We start from the raw sequence: 26,199 nt of genomic DNA on the forward strand, positions 1-26,199 counted from the left end.
TCTCCCAATGACCCCTTCCCAGTTTTGATGGTCTGTTCCCACTCTGGCATTAAAGTCTCTAAGTATAATAAGCTTGTCTGCCTGTGGGATTGCTGAAATAAGTGTGTCAAGTTCATCGTAGAACTTATCTTTAATGTAATCCGGATTAGTCATCGTGGGAGCATAGGCACTGATCAGAGTCGCGTGTTTCTTGTTTGTAAATGGGAGCTGAAATGTCATCAGACGGTCGTTGATGCCCTCCGGAAGCCTGGTAAGTTCACGAGCAAGATGAGTTTTGATAGCAAATCACAACGCCTGCTTCTCGTTTTTCAGTGCTGCCTCGACCACTCCAGAAGAATGTATATCCACCACTATGCTCTGTCAATTGACCCTTGTCTGCCAGGTGTGTTTCGCTGAGAGCTGCTATATCAACCTTGTAACGAGCTAGCTCCCGAGCAACCAATGCCATTCTTCTCTCTGGTCTGTCTGCCTTGGTATTATCCAGCAGAGTTCTCACATTCCATGTGCCAAGGTTAAGTACCATCATTTACTTTTTCTTTATTATGTGTCGACCGCTGTATGGGAAACCCGCCAGCTGCGGTAGGCTGGCCAGGTGACATGAAGCAGACTATGTTTGAGGCACCTTTTCTAGCCCCGTCCTCTATTGAGGTGAGCAGAGTGATCCTGAACAGGACTGCTCAGACACCCAGGAGGCTGCCGAACTCCACTGCTGCTTCGGGTCCAGTAGGGAGCGACCATATGGCCTGGGCCGCCTGCGAGCAGGTTCGTGACTACAGCTTCCAGTGACTCCACACCTGCTGCTTTGCCACTCTCCCATCGCCACAGGACTTTGGATACGCAGTGGTTGAAGTCATGACTTGCACTTGACTTGGATTAAAGTGAGGAAGAGTTGCGCAGTCATCAACCTCACTCTCTCGCCCGTACCTATCGAGCCCCAGTGGCAAGATATAGGCGAGACAACTGGAGATAGGTCAGGATGCAGTGAATGGCCAGCAGTGTCCTATATGTGCCTCGCTGCGCCCTCTCAGCACTCCACAACGCTGTGCTGGAAATCGCTTGTCTGTCCGTTGTATCTTGGTTTCTCCCGCACAGTCTGCCATATCCAGTCTTCACATGCAAGGGTAGGCAAACCCTTGAAAATCACTGTAGGTCTCAAAGAAACCCAACAGCTACCCTAACCTGGTTTGGCCCGCCTGCCGAGGCGGTGTTCCGGGGTGTACCCGCTGCCGCATGCTAGCAGCTACTTGGAGGTACAGGTGAGAGTTGAGCATCAGATGAGGACCAAAGATGGAAGAGCTGTCCAAAAAGGACATGGCAAGCAATCCACCAGAGGTGCTACCTCTATCTAGATACCCCATATACCCCTATGATATATACTCTTATACACTATGCACATTGTTGTATGTATATTAATATGTTTGATAGTGTGCATACTGTATAACAGGGGGGTCAAACTGCATTCCTCGAGGGCCTCAGACCATGCGTGTTTTCAAGATTTCCTTTGCATTACACAAGGTGCTGGAATCATTCTGTGCAGGTGATTAAATTATCACCTGTGCAATACAAGGAAACCCTGAAAACATGACCTGTTTGCGGCCCTCGAGGAATGCAGTTTAACACCCCTGCTGTATAACATCTGATGTCTGTATTATTTTTTGTTCTATAGTAGTATACTACGTGCTCTGAAATACAATGTTATGTACACTGGATTGTTCAATCCTACACCTGGCACAGGACATACATATTATACAGTGCTCGATATACAGGTCTATATAGATAACAGGTAATGTCCTCTAGCCATGCTCAGGGTTGAAGAGTCCAGTGCAGGATTCTGTATTGTGTATGTGGTCACTCTGAGATACAGTGCCTTGCAAAAGTATTCGGCTCCCTGGAACTTTTCAACCTTTTCCCACATATCATGCTTCAAACATAAACATACCAAATGTACATTTTTGGTGAAGAGTCAACAACAAGTGGAACACAATTGTGAAGTTGAACGAAATTTAATGGTTATTTTAAAAAATGTTTGCAAATTGTCTCTTCAGAGAGGAAGAGGACTAGAACTCTAGTGCCACCTATTGGAAGTAGCAATCCTAACAGTCAATGTCGACTAGAATTCTAGTCCTCTTTCTCTCTGAAGAGACAATTTGCATATTTCCCAGAGGAGCATTGCAGCTTTAAGTCTCCTCACCTCGACATGCTTATCATTTCACTCTCCGCAAGGAGAAACGATACTTCTTGGATCCCGGAAAATTTTTTTGGAAATTTAAAAACTGAGAAGTGGGGCGTGCAATATTATTCAGCCCCTTTACTTTCAGTGCAACAAACTCACTCCAGAAGATCATTGTGGATCTCTGAATGATCCAATGTTGTCCTAAGTGCCTAATGATGATAAATATAAACCACCTGTGTGTAATCAACTTTCCGTATAAATGCACCTGCTCTGTGATAGCCTCAAGGTTCTGTTTGAAGGACAGAGAGCATCATGAAGACCAAGGATCACAACAGGCAGGTCCGTGATACTGTTGTGGAGAAGTTTAAAGCCAGATTTGGATACAAAATGATTTCCAAAACTTTTAAACATCCCAAGGAGCACTGTGCATGCGATCATATTGAAATGGAAGGAATATCATACCACTGCAAATCTACCAAGACCCGGCCGTCCCTCTAAACTTTCATCTCAAACAAGGAGAAGACTGATCAGAGATGCAGCCAAGAGGCCCATGATCACTCTGGATGAACTGCAGAGATCTACAGCTGAGGTGGGACAGTATGTCCATAGGACAACAATCAGTCGTACACTGCACAAATCTGGCCTTTATGGAACAGTGGCAAGAAGAAAGCCTTTTCTCAAAGATATCCATTAAAAGTGTCATTAAAGTTTGCAACAAGCCACCTGGGAGACACACCAAACATGTCAAAGAAGGTGCTCTGGTCAAATGAAACCAAAATCGAACTTTTTGGCCACAATGGTAAAATGATATGCTTGGCGTAAAGGCAACACAGCTCATCACCCTGAATACACCATCCCCACTGTCAAACATGGTGGTGCCAGCATCATGGTTTGGGCCTGCTTTTCTTCAGCAGGGACAGGGAAGATGGATAAAATTGATGGAAGATGGATGGCGCCAAATACAGGACCATTTTTGAAGAAAACCTGTTGGAGTGTGCAAAAGATCTGAGACTGGGATGGAGATTTGTCTTCCAACAAGATAATGATCCCAAACATAAAGCAAAATCTACAATGGAATGGTTCACAAATAACCATATCCAGGAATTAGAATGGCCAAGTCAAAGTCCAGACCTCAATCCAATCGAGAATCTGTGGAAAGAGCTGAAAACTGCTGTTCACAAACGATCTCCATCAAACCTCACTGAGCTCGAGCTGTTTGCCAAGGAAGAATGGGCAAGAATTTCAGTCTCTCGAAGTACAAAACTGATAGAGACATACCCCAAGTGACTTGCAGCTGTAATCGCAGCAAAAGGTGGCGCAACAAAGTATTAAGTTAAAGAGGCCGAATAATATTGCACACCCCACTTTTCAGTTTTTGAATTTCCACAAAAATTTAAAATAACCAATAAATTTCGTTTAACTTCACAATTGTGTTCCACTTGTTGTTGATTCTTCACCAAAATTTTCATTTGGTATCATTATGTTTGAAGCATGATATGTGGGAAAAGGTTGAAAAGTTTCAGGGAGCCGAATACTTTCGCAAGGCACTGTATAGGGAGATTTATTGCAGCAGACTGAACTTTCCTGCAGATCTGAAGACCCTGGAGCCGAGATGACCGGACACTGACAGAGCGACTCTGAAAGTCCAGACTCCTGCAATTAAACTCACTGAAATTCAGCGTAATGGCCGCTGACACAATACAGTACCAGGTCCTGGACTTATCAGGAGGTGAGCAGCGTCCAGCCATCTCCTCAGTGTTTGGATAGCTGAAGCTTGTACTCACTGATGCCTCATGTCTGATCTGCCTACAAGCTAGTGATGGGTCATTCCTGAACAATCTGGTACAAAGAGCCAGCTCCCTGCTGTGAACAATGGGAGCCGGCACCCTAGTGAGAGCCACTGAACTCTCTGAATGGCTCTCATAGGACATTCCAAGGTTCGACAGATGTAACTCAGTCCACCTGACCCAAACTCCTACTATTCATCAATTTAATTGGCTGACTACAAGTAGGAGGGTGGGCGGAGTTTTCAACCACATTCGCGTCATTTTAAATATGTGTTCACATATTGTAAACACATATTTAATAGGGATCCATTTAGGATCCAGAAGAGCCGGCTCATCTTGGTGAGCAGAGCTGAGAGAGCCGTATCACCAAAAAGAGCTGGACTGCCCATCACTACAACAGACTCCTTTTCAGCAGGAAGAACACGCAGTAAGGTGCTTCCTCCACCTCAGCAGACAGCCGCATTAGGCACAGATTGACTACTGAACACTGCTTCTTTTCTGAAGCAGTGTTCAGAAGTCATTGTGCGGTGTGTCTGGCGTGGTTATGATGTCATCAGCATCAAGCAAAGCTCAGAGTTGCCAAGACCAATGGCACTCTTCTCTGGTGATAAAGGCAGCAGTGCTGATGACAGCATCAGGTTAACAAGAAACCAGCATGTAGCATGGCAGCAGCAAATGGGGTAGATTCATTTTAATAAAAAAATTTGATTTTGCACCCATTCCTGCTTTACCATATGTATGTAAGGAACACCGTGACTGATAAGGCTAACTCAGTAAACATGTTCCACTATGTCCTGGATGAGTGAGACAATGCAGCACATGGAAAGCTTACCGGGACAGGGTGCAACCGCTGACATTCAGCACGTTACTGCAGGGAGTGGAACCGGGGGCGGAGCAAGCCACAGCGCTCCCAGAGAAGACAGCGGTGGACGGTGGGCACCGAGAGAACAGGAGAAGGACAGGAGTAGTGTTGAGCATTCCGATACCGCAAGTATCGGGTATCAGCCGATACTTGCGGTATCGGAATTCCGATACCGAGTTCCGATATTTTTGTGATATCGGGAATCGGTATCGGATCCATATTAAGGTGTAAAATAAAGATTTAAAATAAAAATATTGATATACTTACCTCTCCGGAGGCCCCTGGACATCACCGCTGGTAACCGGCAGCCTTCTTTGTTTAAAATGAGCGCGTTTAGGGACTTCCATGACGTCACGGCTACTGATTGGTCACGTGCCGCTCATGTGACCGCCACGCGACCAATCAGAAGCCGCGACGTCATTCTCAGGCCCTAAACTCCTCATTCTAGGAATTTAGGACCTGAGAATGACGTCGCGGCTTCTGATTGGTCGCATGGCGGTCACATGAGCGGCACGTGACCAATCAGAAGCCGCGACGTCAATCTCAGGTCCTAAACGCGCTCATTTTAAGCAAAGAAGGCTGCCGGTTACCAGCGGTGATGTCCAGGGGCCTCCGGAGAGGTGAGCATATCAATATTTTTTATTTTAATTCTTTATTTTACACATTAATATGGATCCCAGGGCCTGAAGGAGAGTTTCCTTCAAGAGGAATCAAATACAAGCCAAGTGTCAGAAACCAAAGAGGGCAGGAAAAGTACCAGTGGGACAGGCAGAACAAGTAGTCAGAACTGAGCAGAAGTCAGAAGCCAGGCAGAACGAATGAGAAGTACTGAATCAATAGACAACAGCAAAAATGGGGGACAGAACCGGGTCAGTAATAGGATAACACACAAGAGCAGGCACAAGGCGCAAGCACACAAGGGTCAAACTACTCAGTCGAGAGCAGAAGTATAACTGACAAAGACCAGAGCCCAGCTGCTTCCATATAAAGCCCTAACACAGTCAGAGAGAGGCTGAAAAGTCAACCCCTGAAATCCCAGCCAAAACTTCCAAACAAACCATGACAATGTACCACCTTAGGCCTACCGTGCCTACCTCTTGTGCCGGCCAAGTCTGAGCTTTATTTATTACAATACGTTATATACAAAATGTCCAGTGCTATTATAATTTCCATGTGTATAAGTAGAAAGGCTGTAAGAAACAGTTTTGTAAAATATAATCCTATATTTTACAGATTTAAATCAATACTTTTTTATTCCTTGAAAAAAATTATTTGTTGCATTAGGAAATTAATGTGCCGGTCTCAGCTACGGATTAAGTAACACCTTTAGTGCTTTTGTGCTAGCATTCCCCTCCAGACAGAAATGCAAGCTGAATTAAAGCAGCCTCATGAATCTTTAAAGTGTCTAATACCAAATATGTTTTTCAAATGAACCTGTGGGTATAGAGCCACATTTATCTCATCTGTCAAAGCGATTCACCTTCCCTATGAATATCAACAACAGATTCTCCAATACTAACAGAGGGGAATAGTGTGCCGTAATAATGCCTAGGCAGACAAAAGACTGCAGGGGTATGTCATTTTTATACAATCCAGTGACAATGTAGTACTGGGCTGCTTCCATTTATGTGATCATATAACATTCAATATTCCTTGCATAGCTCTGCTTAACCCCTTTACCCCCAAAGGTGGTTTGCACATCAATGACCAGGCCATTTTTTACAATTCTGACCACTGTCATTTTTTGTGGTTATAGCTCAGGAACACTTCAATGGATCCCAGTGATTCTGAGACTGTTCCTTTGTGAAATATTGTACTTTATGATAGTGGTAAAATTTCTTCGAAATAACTTACATTTATTTGTGAAATAAATGGAAAATTTGTGAAAATGTTGAAAATTTAGCAATTTTTTAATTTTTAATTTTCATGCTCTTAAATCACAGAGATACAGGTGCTTCTCAGAAAATTAGAATACCATCATAAAGTTAATTTATTTCAGTTCTTCAATACAAAAAGTGTATATACATATACAGGTCCTTCTCAAAAAATTAGCATATAGTGTTAAATTTCATTATTTACCATAATGTAATGATTACAATTAAACTTTCATATATTATAGATTCATTATCCACCAACTGAAATTTGTCAGGTCTTTTATTGTTTTAATACTGATGATTTTGGCATACAACTCCTGATAACCCAAAAAACCTGTCTCAATAAATTAGCATATCAAGAAAAGGTTCTCTAAACGACCTATTACCCTAATCTTCTGAATCAACTAATTAACTCTAAACACATGCAAAAGATACCTGAGGCTTTTATAAACTCCCTGCCTGGTTCATTACTCAAAACCCCCAAGACTAGCGACCTGACAGATGTCAAGAAGGCCATCATTGACACCCTCAAGCAAGAGGGTAAGACCCAGAAAGAAATTTCTCAACAAATAGGCTGTTCCCAGAGTCCTGTATCAAGGCACCTCAATGGTAAGTCTGTTGGAAGGAAACAATGTTGCAGAAAACGCTGTACAACGAGAAGAGGAGACCGGACCCTGAGGAAGATTGTGGAGAAGGACCGATTCCAGACCTTGGGGAACCTGAGGAAGCAGTGGACTGAGTCTGGTGTGGAAACATCCAGAGCCACCGTGCACAGGCGTGTGCAGGAAATGGCCTACAGGTGCCGCATTCCCCAGGTAAAGCCACTTTTGAGCTACAGAGAAGCAGCACTGGACTGTTGCTAAGTGGTCCCAAGTACTTTTTTCTGATGAAAGCAAATTTTGCATGTCATTCGGAAATCAAGGTGCCAGAGTCTGGAGGAAGACTGGGGAGAAGGAAATGCCAAAATGCCTGAAGTCCAGTGTCAAGTACCCACAGTCAGTGATGGTGTGGGGTGCCATGTCAGCTGCTGGTGTTGGTCCACTGTGTTTCATCAAGGGCAGGGTCAATGCAGCTAGCTATCAGGAGATTTTGGAGCACTTCATGCTTCCATCGGCTGAAATGCTTTATGGAGATGAAGATTTCATTTTTCAGCACGACCTGGCACCTGCACACAGTGCCAAAACCACTGGTAAATGGTTTACTGACCATGGTATTACTGTGCTCAATTGGCCTGCCAACTCTCCTGACCTGAACCCCATAGAGAATCTGTGGGATATTGTGAAGAGAAAGTTGAGAGACGCAAGACCCAACACTCTGGATGAGCTTAAGGCCGCTATTGAAGCATCCTGGGCCTCCATAACATCTCAGCAGTGTCACAGGCTGATTGCCTCCATGCCACGCCGCATTGAAGCAGTCATTTCTGCCAAAGGATTCCCGACCAAGTATTGAGTGCATAACTGAACATTATTATTTGTTGTTTTTTTTGTTTGTTATTAAAAAACACTTTTATTTGATTGGATGGGTGAAATATGCTAATTTATTGAGACAGGTTTTTTGGGTTATCAGGAGTTGTATGCCAAAATCATCAGTATTAAAACAATAAAAGACCTGACAAATTTCAGTTGGTGGATAATGAATCTATAATATATGAAAGTTTAATTGTAATCATTACATTATGGTAAATAATGAAATTTAACACTATATGCTAATTTTTTGAGAAGGACCTGTATTAAATAGAGTCATTACAAACAGAGTGATCTATTCCAAGTGTTTATTTCTATTTATGTTGATGATTATGGCTTACAGCTGTAAGGAGGTTGCTTTCCCTGCTCCTTACCTGTAACCACTTAGTCAGACAGCTGGGTTGTTGGGTGGAAGACTTTCTGCCATGGACAGAAGGGACCATGTGACTGCTGGGGGCAGAGGGGAAGAAAGGGGTGTGGTCAGAAAAGAGCAGGAGAGCAGAGCGCGTGGGACAGAGGGGACAGCGCAGCAGAGAAAGAGCAGGCTGCAGCGCCACGCTCCCCAAAAGTGAGTGCTCCCCGTGAGGGCACTGAGGCTGAGATACCAGCCGTAGTGAAGGCTGGATGTGAGAGTGTGGAGATGGAAGCCTCCGTAATCAGAGAAGACGTATCTCCTTAGTGACCTGAGCGTGCAGCCCCGGTGACCGCACTGACAAGCCAGGACCCCTGAGTGTGACAAAGTAAACTGCTCAGTGTGTGTGTAGCATTGTTGCTCCAGAGAGAGATTGCCAGCCTAATATATAGAGACTCTCAGCAGAGTGGCTGTGTTACTTCCTGCTTCCAGCTTCACTGGGAGAAAAGAATGCAAAGACTTAACCTCGGAGTCTCCAGTTCCCAGGAGACAGAGGAGAGACTTCAGGATCTTCAAGCGCTGCTGGTGACTGTACCCACGTTGGAATAAGGACCATCCAGTCAGGACCGCCCTGGACTTATAAGTTACAAGAACATTCTTTAACCATTTCGATTCTGCTTAACTGTTTACTGTTTGCTTTATCTCTATTAACCCCCTGTTTACTCCCTGCGAGGAGAACTTTACTCCTGTTAATAAATTCTCCTCAACAGTTGGTCTGTCTCTTCCGTGGTGACATACTCAATCTTGTATGCTATTACACTTGGCGTATTCGGCAGGATGTCACACGGTAAGGGCAGACCAAGCAGTTGGGGGAGGCCCCAGGTCTAGCATCTCCCTGGGAGCCATGTTAGTTAACCTGACAAAATTCTCGGGGAGCGATGTCATGTTGTGGAGTTGGACGGAGCGCATCCGAGGGATGATGTGGATGCATCCTATGACGCCGGCTCTGCAAGCGGAAATAGCTGTGATGGCCCTAGAGGGGGATGCACTGGACTCTGTTATGGTCAGACCCCCCAGGCGAGATATACCCTGGACAAAGTATTACGTATACTTGAGGAGACGCATGGGGACCCCACTGACGTAGGGGAGCTGCGCATGTGACTGTTTCGCTGGGTACAAAGAGAGGGGGAGGCCATGATGCAATATATGAATGCCCTGCAGGTGCTTCATACTGTCATCATATGGAAGGATGGCGTAGGTGTGGGGGCAATTGACGTTGTGCTGCGAGACCAACTGGTGACAGGCTTGCGAGATGAAACAGGCCCTGTGAAAGCGCATGCGCGTAAAGCCAGATATGACTTTCTCTGAGGTCAGGATTGAGGCATGCACACGCGAGCAAGAGCAAGGGGTGGTAGTGCCAGTGGGGAAGGTATGCAGCGGAGAGGTAACTGTCCCTCAATGGGTACAAGACTTGAAGAAGGAGGTTAAGCGGGTCCATGAGGAAGTGGCTGAATATAAGAAGACCCCTGCTGCAGAGTACAGCCCTCCGGTGCGAGAAAGAAAGACCGCCCCCAAAGTGAGACTAGTGCCGCTTGGCGAAGAAAACTGCCGACATACTACAATTGTGGAGCACCCAGTCAGAATGAAGAGGAGATGACATGGACCCGGATTCCCGGTTGAAGATAAGAAGAATCTGGGAAGAGATTGAGAGTCTGGGGAACGCCCAGACTGCCGTTTTGGGGACCAACGGCATACCCAGAGGTAACGTGCGGAAGCAGCCAGAAAGAGATAGTGTAGAGGTGCGTAGCATGAAGAAAGCTTCAGTGGTGGCCCTAGAGTGTAACTATATCCTGGAGTGAAGAGAAACTGCAGATGAGAGATGTCTCCCGCCGAGGTCGACGATCCAGACTGAAGCACCCTCCAGACAGACGCAGACGTGAGTGCTGGTTGTGCAGAAGGGTGGGACACATGTCCAGTAATTGCCCTACCCGAGAAGAGCGGTGGCAGAGATCCACTCACCCCTCTGTGGGTCCTGCTAACTGGAGGGAACGTCGCCCCTGGAGAGAGTGGTCCGGCAGGAAGAGAAGAGCCCCACCTACAGCAAGAAAGTACCACAATGTTGGATGCCCAGGAGAAGGGGAAAAAGTGTCAAGTGTTCCTGCGACGCTTGTTTTCAAGGTCCTAATCGATGAGAAGGAGGAACCACTGATGTTACCCCAAGAGGTGAAGAGTGTGCTGGCTGTCAGCTCACAAGATCCTGATGGGACAGAGGAAATGGAACAGCTGTGTGAGACAGGGCGTGTGGCTGAGAAGTCCTGGGAAGTGATGCCCGCAGAGCCCGACGCAGATGATGAAGAGTCCGGCCTGCATGGTCTTAATCAATCTGATTCTAGTTTCGACAAGAATGCTCCTGTCAAAGAGAGGGGAAGCGATGGAGAAGAATTACTTGTACTAAGTGCCCCGGACTGAGGATCCTGGACAAGAAGTCCTTAAAGTTTCTGATAACGACAAGGAAAAGGATGAATCGTCTATGCAAGCATCTGCTAGCGGCAAAGCCAAAAAGAAGAAGAAAAAGAAGAAGAGGACAGTGGATGCCATTGGAAAATCTAATGAGACAACACAAAATTTGTCTGAGGAATTCTTCAATGGCTGCCGACGAGGTAGAGGAAGAATATCTCAACCTGACTGATGAACAACTCCTAGACCATTTAGTTTGGCGGTATGTGAAAGAAGAAAGGAAGAAGGAGATGCGAGAATTGCAGGTATCTGATTCCCCTCAAAAGAGCAAAGAGAAGCACGAAGAGTCATTGCCCATGGAATGGCGAGCTTTAAGAGAGGGGGAATGTAAGGAGGTTGCATTCCCTGCTCCTTACCTGGAACCACTTAGTCAGACAGCTGGGTTGTTGGGTGGAAGACTTTCTGCCATGGACAGAAGGGACCATGTGACTGCTGGGGGCAGAGGGGAAGAAAGGGGTGTGGTCAGAAAAGAGCAGGAGAGCAGAGCGCGTGGGACAGAGGGGACAGCGCAGCAGAGAAAGAGCAGGCTGCAGCGCCACGCTCCCCAAAAGAGAGTGCTCCCCGTGAGGGCACTGAGGCTGAGATACCAGCCGTAGTGAAGGCTGGATGTGAGAGTGTGGAGTTGGAAGCCTCCGTAATCAGAGAAGACGTATCCCCTTACAGTGACCTGAGCGCGCAGCCCCGGTGACCGCACTGACAAGCCAGGACCCCTGAGTGTGACAATGTAAACTGCTCAGTGTGTGTGTAGCATTGCTGCTGCAGAGAGAGACTGCCAGCCTATTATACAGAGACTCTCAGCAGAGTGGCTGTGTTACTTCCAGCTTCCAGCTTCACTGGGTGAAAAGACTGCAAAGACTTAACCCCAGAGTCTCCAGTTCCCAGGAGACAGAGGAGAGACTTCAGGATCTTCAAGTGCTGCTGGTGACTGTACCCACGTTGGAATAAGGACCATCCAGTCAGGACCGCCCTGGACTGATAAGTTACAAGAACATTTGTTAACCGTTTTGATTCTGCTTAATTGTTTACTGTTTGCTTTATCTCTATTAACCCCCTGTTTACTCCCTGCGAGGAGAATCTTACTCCTGTTAATAAATTCCCCTCAACAGTTGGTCTGTCTGTTCCGTGGTGACATACTCAACCCTGCACGCTATTACACAGCCAATGAAAACCTAAAAGTCATTATCTCAGTAAATTGGAATAATTAACAAAAAACACCTGCAAAGGCATCCTAAGTGTTTAACAAGGTCACGTTGTCTGTTTCAGTAGGGTCCACAATCATGGGGAAGACTGCTGACTTGACAGATGTGCAGAAGGCAGTCATTGACACACTCCACAAGAAGGATAAACCACAAAAGGTCATTGCTAAAGAAACTGGCTGTTCACAGAGTGCTGTATCCAAGCATATTAATGGAAAGTTAAGTGGAAGGAAAAAGTGTAGTAGAAAAAGGTGCAAGTAACCGGAATAACCGCAGCCTTGAAAGGATTATTCACAAAAGGCCTTTCAAAACTTTGGGGGAGATTCACAAGGAGTGGACTGCTGCTGGAGTCATTGCTCCAAGAGTCACCACACACAGACATATCCAGGACATGGGCTAAAAGTGTTGCATTCCTTGTGTCAAGGCACTTATGACCAATAGACAACATCAGAAGCGTCTTACCTGGGCCAGGACTGGCACACAATCCAAGCTGCTTGATGTCTAGTGTGAAATTTTCACAATCAGTGATGATTTGGGGAGCCATGTCATCTGCTGGTGTAGGTCCACTGTGTTTTATCAAGACCAAAGTCAGCGCAGCGGTCTACAAGGAAATTTTAGAGCATTTCATGCTTCCCTCTGCTGACAAGCTTTTTGGAGATGGAAATTTCATTCTCCAACAGGACTTGGCACCTGTCCACACTGTCAAAAGTAGCAATACCTGGTATAAAAACTACAGTATCACTTTGGTTGATTGGCCAGCAAACTTGCCTGACCTTAACCCCATAGGGTATTGTCAAGAGGAAGATGAGAAATACCAGACCCAACAATGCATATGAGCTGAAAGCTGCCATCAAAGCAACCTGGACTTCCATAACACCTCAGCAGTGCCACAGGCTTATTGCCTCCATGGCACACCATTTCTGATCCAATTTTTTTCATTTTGCAAGGGTAAGAGGAAAAAATTGAACCCAATATTTGTTGTGTAATTTCTCCTGAGCATGCTGATGCCCCAAATAAAGGAGAAAACCACTGTTTGGGCGCATGGCAGAAATTGGAAGGAAAGGAGTGCCATTTGACTTTTTGAGTGCAAAATATGGTGGGACAATTGGCAGACAACATATCGTGTTTGGAGAGCCTCTGATGTGCCTAAACAGTTTAGAGCACCTTGAAGCCCCAGATTCGCTTGGTCCCGATGTCTACTGCGCACGCGCGGGTCCGGCACCCCCTCTGACTTCCGGACGCGCTGTCTCTCATGACCGCAGTGCGTTCCACTGCGTGTCATGTAGCGCCGATCCGGTAGTCCCTTTTGCCCCTAGGGGGGCGGCCCTGCTGACGTGCGCTACTAATTGACAAGTACGGACCTCCCCCTCCCCCTCCCTGGAGCCATACTATATAAGAACACCGCTGACACTTACCTAACCATCCACGCCCCATTTAGAAGAAGCTTGTGGCGAAACGGCATTTGTTGGGCGCAGGAGGCCCCCACATCACCCGGACCCGGCGTGCACAGACTCTTGACACAAACCATCTACAGGTATTTACCCACTTATGAAGCGAGGCTCGTACTAAATGATACAATCAGTTTAAGCATACGGTGACATTTCTACTCCCTAGTAATTATTATAGCACCCTTGGTGCTAATACACTGAGTCCACCTGCCTCCCCTAATTAGGAAGTGAGGCTTATACTAGCACCTTGTGTTGCTAATACACTGAGTTCACCCGCTTGGTTATCATATGCCCCCTTTCCCTCCCCCTCTCCTCCTCTAAATTAGTATTTCCTGATATATGGTTCTGTGCACTGTTATTACGGTACTTATATCCTAGAAGCTGTTTTCATTTTTGGCATACTTTTTGGTAGCCTATGATTCAATATGTAGCTCTTTTTGGATACACTTGTTAAACCGTACTGCAGGGCTGTGGTGTACCTCCTCTGGTATCTGGAGGTTTTCCGTTCCCCCCCCTTTGTCATTGTCTAATCTTAATTGTTACACATTTTTTAGAAACAAGTTTTCAATAAATTTATTGTTTTTATTAGTACTTTCTTTTCACTTCATTTTTTCTATGGTACCTACCATTTGAAAATGTGTTGATAACAGAAGTTTATAGCATTGAGCTTTGAAAATAAAAAAAAATCACATTTTGGCCCCAAATTTTGAACTTTTATAAGGGTAACATGAGAAATTGTACCAATTTGTTGTGCAATTTCTCCTGAGTACTCTGATACCGCATATGTGGGGTAGTACTACTTTTTTTTATTCACAGTACACAGCTCAGAAGGTAAGAGGCGCCAAATTAGAGTTCAGATTTTGCTGGAATGGTTTGAGAGTGCCATGTCACATTGTCAGAGGCCCTGATGTGCAACAACAGAAACCCCTTATAGGTGAAATCATTTTACAAACTACACTACCTAATGAATTTATCTAGGGCTGCAGTGATCATATTGACAACACATGTGTTTCATAGAATTTTATACCATTGAGCAGTAAAGAAAGAATAAATTACATTTTTACCACTAAAATGTTGTTTTAACCCAAAGTTTTTAATTTCTCTAAGGGCTATTAGGACATTTCTTTTACAACAAACTGAGGTTCATTTTTTCCTGAGTGCGTCAACATCCTACATGTAATTGGGAAATATTTTTGAGACACATTGCAAAGGTCAAAGGCCATGGAGCAACAGTTACTGTTATGGTTTGCAGATGCCATGACCCATGAGGTGCCACAACAGCAGAATCCCTCATAAGTGACCCCATTTTACAAACTACACCGCTCAATGAATTCATCTAGGGGTGCAGTTATGATATTGACACCACGGGTGTGTCACAGAATTTTATACCATTGGCAATGAAGAAAAAATAACTGCATTTTTACCACCAAAATTTTCTTTCAGCCCCATATTTTACATTTTCACACAAGAAGTAGGTAAAAATGGCACCATAAGTTGTCCCACAATTTCTATTGAATGTGGCAATACCCTATATGTGGCTGCACAGTACCACTTAGCCATACAGATAGACTTGGGAGGAACAGAGCCCTATTTTGCCTCCTGGATCGCAGATTTTCCTACAACAGTTTGCTGACTCCACATAGAGAGATTCTAATTGCTAGAAGAGCAGAATCGCCCTCAAGTGACCCCATTTTGGAAACTATACCCCTTTGGGAATTTATCTACAGGTGTAGTGCTGATTTTGACTCCATGGGTATTTTCCAGAAACAAGCAGCAATGAATGTTGCCGAGTGAAAATTGCAAACCGCTGTTGTAGTGACCAGTATGTTGCAGTCACCAATACATTATGCCCAGCCCATGCTTCTTGAGACATGCACCCATAATTTACGTGGGCTCTCATCCCTTCAGAAATGCCAAACGTGGACACTATATATGGATTAGGTACACTATGGGGCTCAGAAGGGAGGGGGTATTTGGATTTGGGCGAATTTGCTGGATTTATTTTGGAGGTTGAGGAGCCATTTCGCTTTTCCAGAGCCTTTGTGCTACCAGTAACGTGGAAGCCCCCTATATTTCTGTTAACAGATGGCAAACCTGAGAGGGGACTTGCTTTTTTTGTGGATAAAGTTGAAGCTTATATTAGGAACATTTTACATAACGTTTGGGATCACAATTATAATGGCACTCTACGCTGAGCACTTACTTTTGGGTTTCCATGTAAATCTCTCATTAATGTGATTCAGATGAAGCCTTCTAAGGATCGATTCACTATAAACAGGCAGCAGAGTTACTTTGGACTCCACCTGGCCTCTGTATAGTGGTGTTCTTCTTTTCAGAAGTGCACAAAACTGTGGCCGACAGCACTTTTATGCAATCCTAAAAAGACGGACACCTCCGAATCACTGGTCAGACAGCATCCACAGTGCCTAAATCTGCCTCATTATAGGGAATCTTCCATCAAGGGTTCTGTCTGAATCTCGTATTTCAGAGATTTACAGGGAAACCCCGGTGTAAGCTCTCAGCGCAAAGTGCAGGATAAATTTCCTCCCAGCCTTACTGCAATCTTTGGGAGGCAGAATAGAAAAATCAACAGCATGTGAAGAACTGGTTTTATTTATTTTTTACACTATTCCTCGTGTGTTATAAGTAATTAGGCAACTTTATTCTTCAGATCGCTGGGATTACAGCGATACCAGATTTATATCGGCTTTTTATGTTTGGCTGCTGTTGCACACTAAGATACACTTTTTATTGCAAACAATAGTTTTTGCACCCCCATATTTTGAGAGCTATAATTTTTCCATAGTTTGGCCCACATAGTCAAGTGAGGGCTTGTTTTTTGTGGGATGAGTTGCCATTTTTATTGGTACCATTTTCAGACACATGACTTTTTTCCTATTCTGATTTTTTGGAGGCAGAATGTACAAAAAACAGCAATTCAGGAACTTTTTTAAAATTGGGTTTGTGTCTTTCCGCGTGTGGTAAAATTGATAAGGCAGTTTTATTCTTTGGGTCAGTACTATTATCACAATACTTCATTTACTCATTTATATCTTTTTTATGTTTTGGCACTAAAATTTTTTTTATAGAAAAAAGAATTATTTTTTATTGCTATATTCTGAGAGCTATAACTTTTTTTTATTTTTTATCGCATTTTATTCCACTTTTTGTGTAGTGGTATGATGATAAAGCATTGTTTTTTTGTCACTTCTTTTATGGTGTTCACTAAAGGGGCTAACCAGTGGGACAATTTATAGGTCAGGTCATTCCAGAGGCGGTGATACCAAATATGTATACTTTTTCCTTTTTATTTCATACAAATATTTATTTATGGGTACAATATTTTTTTTATTTTTGTACTATTATTTTTTTAAATATTTTTACAATTATTAATAAAAAAAAGTTTAACTTTTTTTTAACTTTTTTCTTTGTCCTACTGTGGGACTATTATTTTTTGCAGACTGATCGCTTGTATAGTATGGGGAATTATTATTATTATTTATTGTTATAGCGCCATTTATTCCATGGTGCTTTACATGTAAGGAGGGGTATACATAATAAAAACAAGTACAATAATCTTAAACAATACAAGTCATAACTGGTACAGGAGGTGAGAGGACCCTGCCCGCGAAGGCTCAGAATCTACAAGGGATGGGTGAGAATACACTAGGCGAGGGTAGAGCTGGTCATGCAGCGGTTTAATAATAAGCATCATACCTATGCTACGCAAACTGTCAGCTCTGCTTCCTAGCTCTGGTGACCCGGATGTCATCATGACGACATCGGGTCACCATGGTAACGATCGGGACATGCTGCGTGGTTTCCGATCCAAGGGCAGAGTGACTGTCATCTCTCTGCCTGCTCTCAGAATGATTGCAGCATTTAGGGTGTTAAAGTTCCAGGAACTGTGCGAGAATGCTCCTGGCACTTAGTGCGGAGTGTCAGCTGTCAGAATCAGCTGACACTCGGCAGCGATCGCCGGAAGTAATAATACGTCCTGCATCAATAAGTTACAGAACATGTTTTTAGGGTTGGTGGATCGCACTAAATATAAATAAAGATGAAGTGCGATCGCAACCCAGGGTCCACCGTGTGGAGATGAAGAACCGCAGCTAGTAAACAATGGCGTAAGTGTGTGGCAAGCGATCTTGAAAACATGTGGGGTTAAATGTCAGCCTGTGTGAATAAAATCTATTTACCCAATGCTGTTAGCTTTACAGAGGGGTAGAGAAGGAATACAGCTGTCCCTAGACAGTATGGTGCAGCTAGATGCCACGCTAGTGAAAATGGCGCTGCATGAAATCCCTTGTTACTTCACAGGTGAACGCAACCCTCTCAGGCGCAAGTAAACAGGTAGTGGACACAGTCACAGCATATGCACACATATGAACTAATCTCTGGAGGTGACGGAATTCTAAAGGCTATATAGTGCGTGTAACACCCAATGTGACCACGCACCAGTAAGGCCATCCCTGCATGGTTTTATGTAATATGTCTATTGATGTTGCCATAGTGTGAAATCTTATGCCTGGGTAGGTTGAATCTCTGACTTTATGATGTAAGTGTTAAATATAATAAAGGCAGTTTTTCTATGATTAGTTTTCTATAGATATAGTGTCATATGAAGCGGGGAAATTGTGGATTTTAAGTACGCTGTGATTCTAAAAAAGATAATAAGAGTAGTATATTTGTCAAAACTGACTCCTTTCTCAGGACACTTTCTGTGTCATACTCAACCATATCAGGTGAGCATAATAACATTGTTAATCAACCTCACATACTTGGATAAGATCCTATTGCACTTTGCAAATTTTTTCATAGATATAGTGTATTCATACTTATGAGAAAATATATTGATCTGGTGTCTGATGTATCCACATCCTCTAGACATATTGGTAAATGGAATGTGTGGATCTATTAATTAATCAATTAATTTAGAAACTTCAAGTATCTCAGATACTTTTTGAGTCTAAAGGACAAACTGATTCAGCATGAGACTGGCATCAAACTAGGTTGTACAGTCTAAGAGCATTTAAAAAATCTTTTGTGACAATTGATTTTAGGGATTGCAGTTTTACATATTAGTTACCAATCACAATCAACAATTTACCAAACATCAACTTATTGTATAACAAAATTTCAGCAGCGATTTGTAGGTCGGCTGCAACCTCAACTCTTTGATGGACTCAAATTCCACATTATGCTAATAAATCAGTAATCAACATTAATTAGTCAACACCAAATTTATAATCATTTCTACAATTTAATGCTGCTTTCATAAATAGACTTTTTAAAAATCCCACATCAGCTTATATAATACAGATATAATCAACACCCAATTCATAATCATTTATACGATGTAAAGGAGCCTTCTAATGTAGTGTTTTCTAATCCCACATGCTTGTATTTAATACAACTTTAAAGGGAATGTGTCACAAGCAAACACACTATTAACCTGGGCTTAATCTGCAGGTTAATAGCGTTACTAACCTACCCGGAGCATGCACTTAGCCGAATGCTGAGGGGAGAAAATCAAGTTTACTCTCCCAGGTAGCATTCAGTGTCAGTCACGGGGTGGCGGCTGAGAATACAGAATGGCGTCTGTAACTGTGCCCCCAGCATTGACTAAAACTGGCTATGCATTGGAGCTGGCTGTCAGTCAAGGCCGGGGTTGCAGTTACAGCCGCAGCTCTATATACCTATATACTCAGTGCAATGACTGAACTCGCACTAGTGCAGCCCCCGTGACTGAAATGGAATGCTGCCAGGGAGAGTAAAATTCAATTTCTCCCCGTTAGCGTGTTTGGCTAAGTGCAGGCAACGGGCAGGTTAGTAACACTGTTAACCTGCAGTTTAAGCTCGTATCTGCAGCTTAAGAGTGTTTTTCCTGGAGATAGGATCACTTTAATCCACACAAAATTTCTAATCAGTTATACAATTTAAGACTGCCTTCACATATACTGCATTTTTTTCTAAAACATTTTATTTTAGAATTTGCAGAAATCAACACTGTGATTAGATGTTTGATGTGAGTCAATAGGAAAATATTAAGCCAATGCATAAACTACATTCTTTCATGTTTGTTTCTTTTTCTTTATAATTTACGTGCACTTTTTCTGGTCGCAGATTTGTTATTGTAAGTTATAGCATGCTCTGGCTTTCTTCCATACATTTTTAGGCAAAAAAAACATTGCCTAAAAAAGTGTGTTTGAAGGTCGGCTCAGCGTGAAAATCACAAAATTTTTATGCATGAGAGAAAAAACTGTAAAGTGGTCACAACAATAAGACGGTTCCACACTTCCTTTCTATATCACCATGCCATCAATTAAGAGACGATAAAAAGTGTCTGGAGAAGTATATTTCCTGCTTAGTGCTATGTATACTGTAAATATCACAAATAATCAGGGATTCTTCTATACATGTGTAACTGGTGCTTCTGTTTATTTCCATGGTACACAAGATGTTAAAAAAAAAGAAAAAATATAGTTTTTGAGCTGGATTTGATCTTTAGACATTTACACTTGTACATTTTGACTCTCACAGCAATTATATACAAAACATAAAATTCTGAATAATATACTTTCAAAGCATAGCTATAGAAAAATTGATGGATAGGTCACGCTGTCTTTTAGCAGCTAAACAGGTTATACTGCAGCTGCGGGGACAACGATTAATTGCCATCTGTGAAACAGGCTTGTACATGTCTAGCAATGTGAAGATGCTGATATTGATAGTATTAATTAGTCAATTCATATTAAAATCCGCACAAGCTGGGAATAGGTCCATTATATGCAAAGTGATTAAAGTCATCAGGGGATATGGTTTTCATAACATTAGTTGCATTTTAACTAATTGTAAGGGACTTGGTTTTGCCGGCCCTTTGAAATGCATTTGCTTTAATTAGAATCTGTCAAATAGCTTGATGTCCATTTGAATTTTAATTAATGCTTAAGAGACCAAACTCACTCACTATAAATAATGTATAAATAATATCAGATTTAATGAATGTCTGTACTTTCTACAGTATGGACTTGTGAAAAGTGCCTGGATTGGTGGAATGCAGAACATAACACCCTTCTGAAAGTAAACGTAGATGAAAGAGGTACATGTGTTTATTTTAGAAGCACATACATTTGTTCATTTTAATGAAGTTGCCCAGCTGCTAAGGTGGTACAGAAAGTGAGTGCGTAAGGAAATAGTACACCAGATGGGAATGAGCAAGAAATCCAATTAAAACTAACCACAAATCTTCCCTTGACAATTCTGTTACAAGACTCTTCTTTTAATAAGAAATTTGCAGCTGGAACTTTTTTTTTAAGTCTAGAAGGAGCCATTCAAGCCATATTTGCCATCAAAGAAATTGTTGTGCCCCTGCTGTAAAACTGGCTTCTCTCATACTAAGACATTAACTATTACTTGGCCCCCAAGGATGCTTCTATTCCTTTACCCACTAATCTGGTCTAGTTGTTGTGAGGTTTGGTAGCAACAAAATCAGGAACACATTTTGATTACACTAAAAGCACATTGGTCACCTTAAAAGAACACTCATTACAGGTCCCACAATGGAAGTGGGATTCTTCTTAAAGATTTTTTGGTAGAAAGCCAAATTTACGGTTCTTCTGATTTTGACAGGTCGTCGAATAACCTAAGGAGAATAGCATTCTCAAATTACTACTTTACCTACATGTTTAACTTTTAGTTTGCTGTTTTTATTTTGGAACTATAATCACCACATTTGACTCATCAGTTAGCAGAGCAATATCTCAAAATAGGTCATCAAGGTGGTTTATCCTTGCACACCTACAATGAATAGCCTTTTCCTTTTGCGGACGCTCAGTTCCAAGTGGTAGCGGCACATCTTATTGAGGTTACCCTAAGGTAATTGTACCCGATTATTCTTATTGAGCACTGTTTCTTGTACGGGTATGTGGATTATTGCTAGCTGGTTGGTGCCTTGGTTAGGTGGACATATATAGGTCAGAATTAATGTGTTATTTATAGATTCATGTGACACAATTATGGCTATATTTGTGTTTAAATTAATGTCCAACAGGGCATTTTTTGTTCTGCCCTTTGTGTTGTAATGCATTATTGGTGGCCCGCTATATGTATTTGTGGCAGCTGCTTTTACCTGGACCTGGGCGTCTTTAATGGGTGACTGTGAGGAATGAGTTTATCTGTCCTCTCCTACTTTCCCAGTTTTGGCAGTATGGTTTTAAATGATGCTTTTTCAATAAAAATTGTATTTTTTGATATAGAAATAATAGCCTTGTGATCATCTTTTGTGTTTGGTTCTATGTGAATTGATGATAGGCTGTAGTAATCCAGTTAGATACATGGTTAAAAATCTTGAATCAATGGTATACCATGTTTCTCTGTCATACCTGTTGGTATTTAATTTTGTGAACATGAATACTGGAAAGCTTGAAATTGCTGAGGAAATTCACAAGGGGAAAGGATACAGAGAGAGAGAGAGAATCTTACTCCAGTGACCATAAGACCTTACACTTTACAAGTGAGAGAAAGAGACTGGGGACCCTGCTGACGATAAGGCTATGTGCACACGTACAGGTTTTTTTGCGTTTTTTTGCGCTAAAAACGCTATAAAAACTCATTAAAAACGCATACATTATGCATTCTATCATTTAGAATGCATTCTGCATGTTTTGTGCACATGGATGCGTTTTTTTCTGTGAAAAAAATGCATCGCGGTAAAAAAATGAGCATGTTCATTATTTTTGCGGATTTTCTGCGTTTTTCCCGCAATTCTATGCATTTGGGAAAAATCGCCCAAAAACGCGTCAAAACGCGTCAAAAACGCATCAAAATCGCAGTAAAAACGCATGCAGATTTCTGGCAGGAATCTCCGGTTTTTGTCAGGAACATTTCTGCAAGAAATTCTGACGTGTGCACATACCCTAAGAGCTTACACTTTATAGGAGTGAGGATCCTGCTGACCATAAGAGCTTACATTCTACAGAAGGGAGAAAGAGAGGACTTTGCTGACCAGAAGAGCTTACACTCTACAGGAGAGAGAAAAAGCGGACTCTGCTGACCACAAGAGCTTGCACTTTGCAGGAGATAGAGAGGACCCTGCTGACCATAAGAGAGAGAGACTGACCCAGTAACTCGGGGGATGGAAAATAACTATGGCATATAAATTGTGCTCCTTTGACAACTACTGATTTGTGATGGCCCAGGTACTGATCACCACTGTACACTGTCATCTGCTTGATGCCATAGCTGCAGAGCATTATGGGAGGCCCACTGGGCAACGACGAATGATGTTAGCCTTTTGTAGTGTGGAAATAGTGCTAGCAAGCTTTTTTTTTTCAAACAGTGAATCAAATTTCATAATGTTCAAATCCCTTGAAACTACAAATTTCAAGAAAATCGGCTCAAATTCGATCTGCTCAATTCTAATGATGAACTTAAATGAGGTAAGTGATACCTGAAGTTCCCTAAATGTATGATTATTGCTTTTTCGCTTCCTGAGTCATTGGTGCACTCAAGGATTGCTTTATATAGGCCAGTCACTGTTAGAAGTTTTCACTTTTTAAAGAGAATAGTCTTTATATTAACCAAATTCTTAGAAAAAAATCTAGACTAACATATTTTAACTTTCCTTCTTGCTTCTTTGGGCATTTCTTCAGATAACAACATATTATGCTGCTTGTTGAGAACATTTGTCTTTCTTCAGATTACTGTAAGAATAAGACCACATTATGCTGCGTTCAGTATTTTTATGAATAATTCACATTAAATAAGTATCATTTTCCCTTTACTTTAGAAATACTTCCTGTATTTGACATGCATTTTTATTTCAGCATATTGTTTTAGAGGCTATATGACCTGAAACAAAATTGTACAGTTTTTGCATTACGGCATGATAGAGTATAACTCATTGTTTTCTTTGTACTGATGGTACTTTGTCAAACACTCTTATCTAGTGAAGGTTTTGTGAATAGCCTTATATCTCTGGAAGCTGTAGGCGTTTCATTGTTTTCATTTATCCTTTGTACATTGCTGTAATGTTGTTCTCACTACATCTTTTTTTTTCCTTTTTTTCTAAAAGTTCTCAACCTGTTGGAGGCTGCAGGAATAAAAGCATGCATTTAACATGTAGTTATGATGAATGGAAAAAAATCAAACAGACCAGTTTCATGTAGTAGAATATTAATGCAGTATTCTAGAAAAGAAAACCTTACTTTAAAATATTCACTTATCCAACAAAGAGCAAGTATGTCTATTATTGCAAAAATAAGTTTATAGTGAGAATATATTATAAACTAGATTCACTCAAGAAAAGCTGCATGCTGTGAAAACTACCACTTCCTTTTCGTCTGATTAGCTATTTGGGGGATTCAGTTATAGAGAAGAATTTCCCCTTTCTAAACATCTTTCCTGGCTTAGACACTTGTGTACTTATCTACATAGCTATTAAAGTGTTATTCCCAAAAAATAATTTATCCAATATCCATAAAATAAATGAACTATGCTCTGTTGAGCCTTTCTTGAATGAAATGTAGTTTTGAATGCTTGATCTCCACTCCATTCATTGTTTATGGGATCAACACAGAAAGCAAAGTGCTTGTGTCACGAATTTACCACGAGCCATAGAGGAGCCAGAAGACTGCAACATCTAATTTCTACTACCCCTGCACTGATTAGAAGCTCTTCACCTTCATACTCCAAAGACATACTGATAGGCAATTTAGATTGTGATGATAATGTATGTAAAGGGCTGCGGAATATGGCTATGTGCACACGTACGCACTGTTAGCTACTCCCATTTCCTAGGTAATCTGGGTTCTGGCTAGCACTCATAGTCAGAGGTAGCTTATAGTGCATGGCTGGAGATTGTTGTTGATGGTTATTAGAGTAGTATGCGGTTAGTGGATTTATCTGTGACTGTTACTGGGTTTTCATTCTCCTACTTTGGTTGAATCCCATCCTCCACTCCTCGGTGCATCCCTGCATATACTCTATGTGTGAGTATATTTGTATGTTTGGTACTCTTTGTTACCCCAGTTCTCATTACTGTCATGATCTGGGTCGGATTTTGCCATGTTTCTCCTGCTCCGGCCTGGTCATTGTTGGGTTAACTATTCCGGCCTCTCTTTGATTTGGGAGTGGCTATTTCTTGGTTCTCTTGCTGGCAGCTAGTGTCAGTGATAGTTTTGGGCTTGCTGGGACTGTTACCAGTGAAACCCCTATGTTCCTTTTGCCGCTGACCTCCCTTACCTGTTCCTGACCTGTCTCCTGTACCCGACCTAGTTTCACTCTGGTGTGTATCCCCTCCGTTTGTGACTCGGCTAAAACTCTGACTTTGTCTCTTGTTTCCCATTTTTTGTTACCACACGTCTGTCTGGCTTTTTGACTTTTTGGCACACTCTGACTCCGATCTCTGTCTCACGTCTCTGGTACCTTTGCTCCTGGCTGGTTCGGACCCTCGGCTTGTATTTTGACCACGAGTTCTGTTTTACCCTTTAAACTATAGGTTTACCGACTGTTAAGGACTTGGCTTGTTTTGACCACTCTCTGTCGCCACCTGGTAACGCAGTGCAGCTTGCACTGGGCTGCAGTGTGGCAAGTGTGACCTCTCTTTCTGTCACTCACTCTCCTTCGTGGAGTCTGCACACACCTGCATTGCTGCAGCGTGACAATTACCTTGTTAGTCTGGTTGGTGTATTACTGTATACTACTTCTTTCGTTTTCCCTGGGTGGTGGAAGGGGACAGACTTAGGGCGGATTCAGGAGCTAAAGCAAGGTAAGTGGCTCCAGCGTCTTCACCATCAGAAGTAATCCAGGTAACAGGGAGAGCTAGGGTGCTCCTAGCATTAGGGACAGGGAAGGGGCCCTTGGTCCTGTGACACCCAGCAACAGAGTTGTGACATTAGCTCTGACCAAAACCATTTTTAGATCCATTATGGATACACAATAGTTTAAGCGGGCACCATCAAAATATGCTAATAAAGGGGGATCGCCATATGCATACTAAATGAACAGTAGTAACACACAAGAGCAAGCGTATGCATAACAATAGGGATCACCACAGTATATTAATTTATAGAAAACAATCTTTATTGGCGCCCACACAGCCTGACTGATCCGACCTGATGGGCCTGTTGGCTAAGGACTGCCTTTAGGTGTGCTGGCATTAGGACTGGGCAATACACTACTGTGGACTCTCAGGAGGACGTAGTGGGGTAATTATTGTGCCTTGGGAACTTCTGGAGGTAGATTCCTAGTAGGTAGTAATTCAGGTAGGGTACTACGCTCGCCTGTTTCCCATTAGGGGTTACGTTTTTGCCCAGTACCTTGGGAGATCTTTATTGATCTTTATTGTTATTGTTTGCACACACGGGCATTGGGTGCGGTATCGGTACTAATGATCATTTTTTACCTTATAGAGATTTAATATCTGTACTAGCTGTGTGGGCTGCACAATTTTGTTAAGATTTACTGTGTCATTTTGATGGACCCAATATTGTTGTGTATATGTTTTTAGATGTTTTTAAATGTTT

At 42.5% G+C, this 26,199-nt stretch overlaps 1 protein-coding gene across 2 annotated transcripts in view; it reads right to left on the reverse strand.

Moving 5' to 3' along the window:
* The window catches only part of GALNT9 (polypeptide N-acetylgalactosaminyltransferase 9), a 773,980-nt gene that overhangs the window by 455,044 nt on the left and 292,737 nt on the right, over nucleotides 1–26,199 (reverse strand). The window lies entirely within an intron of this gene.

Source organism: Ranitomeya imitator, chromosome 1 (assembly GCF_032444005.1).
Source record: "Ranitomeya imitator isolate aRanImi1 chromosome 1, aRanImi1.pri, whole genome shotgun sequence".
Lineage (NCBI taxonomy): Eukaryota > Metazoa > Chordata > Amphibia > Anura > Dendrobatidae > Ranitomeya > Ranitomeya imitator.